Here is a 2,021-nt window from a genome sequence, read left to right as displayed (position 1 = left end):
CGCTGCAGAGTTGGTCAGACTCTCTCATCAAAACAGTTCAGCATCTTATACGCCTGTACTATGTCCGTTTGCTGTCTCTAGAACTCAGAACTGTTAGCCAAAGACATTTCAGTCACTCATTATATGGGAGGTGGGATTGACTGTAAACTAGCAAAGTTGCTCTTCTCTGGACCTGCTCAAGTGCCTCCTTTTCCTCTCTTCAGCTTGGGGCTCCACTTGTCAACTGAGGCATACTCTGAAGTGTGGCCTGACTAGGCTCTTGAACACTGTCCAGGGAAGCAAAGGTATGCCTGATTGCACCCAATATCCGGTTGGCCTTATTTATCTGGTTACTTATGTGTTTGGAGAACGACAATTTCTGATCGATAGTGACGGAGATCGCTCTCTTCCTTTGCCTCCAGTAACGTGCAGAGTCCTCTGTTAGTGGCATTGGTGTACTGGGATGGGTTGTTGCTGCTGAGGTTCTTACACCTGCACTTTTCTGGATGGAGGTCATCTGCATATTATATGCACATTCCTGCATCTGACCTAGGTCTACCTGCAGGTCACATCTCACAGGATCCACATCTGACAAGACTTCATAAACTTTGGTATTGTCATCAGACATTAGGATCATGTTGTCCAAGAGGTCTTTTATGTCATACACAAACATCAAGAACAGCATGACTGAGCCCGTGGTGACCCCGCTGTCCACCCTCTCCCATTTAAAATACTCGGCCACAACCATGACCTGTTGTTTCCTGCTAGTGAGGAAGCTCCTTACTAATGTAATACACATGGAATTATCGAAATACTATATCCACTGGGAGGTCTTGACTGCCTCGGTCCATACATCCAGTGCTTCTAATACATTGGTGGTTGTTGACTTCCCCTAGATGAAACCATACTGTTGAGTGCAGATGAGATTGTTATGCTGGCATTACACGAGCACTAAATACCATGGTGAAGTCCATACCTACATGGTTGCTCGCCCCAAGGGAATTCAGAAGCTGCAGCTGCTGTACCATGCCATGCTCATTAGTGAAGATGAGGTTGTCTCTGGTTGGGGTCTTTCCATCCCTTAATCTTGTGGGTTGGGTAACATGCTGCTGAAGGTATATCCAATGCATTTTGCAAAGTAACGGTATGGCTTGTTGTGACTTGCATTATCAGGTAATTCAGTAGCATAGGTCTAATTGATCTCCGGATGGTTGAAATCGCCAACTATGAGTTTATGGGTGCTGCTGCTTAAACTTACCCATCTGAGTGATTTGTGCAGTGCATAATCTCTTGTCACAACCAGTGAGGGGGCTCCACTTCTATATATCACACCTACCAGCATGCTGCTGTTGTGTTAACCTCTGATCTTGATTCATGTGCAGTCTGTATATGGGTTCTCAATGTTTGAATTTGTCTGCTTGTCTTTTGGTGTTGTAGATACATGTTCCTCTGAGGTTTTCGGCAACTGACCAAGTTTCGCTTTAACCTCTGGCAGGGCAATCAAATTGTAGTTTTCTTAGTGGATGAGTGCAATAAGTAAGTCATATTTGCTCATATGGGAGTTGTTTATGTTGGCATAGTATATTTTCAAGTCTTGCAGATAGCTATTTACTGAGCTAGGATGTGATGTGTTGCTGGCTCCGGAGTGGTGCAGTATGGTCCTTTCTGTACTTTTACGACTTTGTTGTCCTTTATGGTCCACTCCTTCTCTGGACACACTTTTCTCTTCACCTTGAGTGTAGCCTTCAAGTTTTTTGCCTCCCAGAGTTGTCTTTTTCAAATCTGGTCTGATGTAAACCTTGCTGAATATTTCTTGGACACTGTTCCCGAGTTGCTTTGCCCTGGAGAGAATAAAATTTTTGTCTTTCAGCACCCCAAGTTCTACCTTTAGGAGTCTTGGTCTATTTTCCCACAGTTTGCCAATTCTTGATGTTTTGTTTACCTTTGACGATTTAGTAATTGGTATAAAGATTCTGGTGTAGTCTTCATGAGATGTCTGTTCTGGGAGCTTAGAAATGAATAGGTTGAGTTACCTTTGCTCA

This window comes from Palaemon carinicauda, chromosome 14 (genome assembly GCF_036898095.1).
Source record: "Palaemon carinicauda isolate YSFRI2023 chromosome 14, ASM3689809v2, whole genome shotgun sequence".
NCBI classification, from domain to species: Eukaryota; Metazoa; Arthropoda; class Malacostraca; order Decapoda; family Palaemonidae; genus Palaemon; species Palaemon carinicauda.
Note: the sequence above shows the minus strand (reverse complement) of the source record.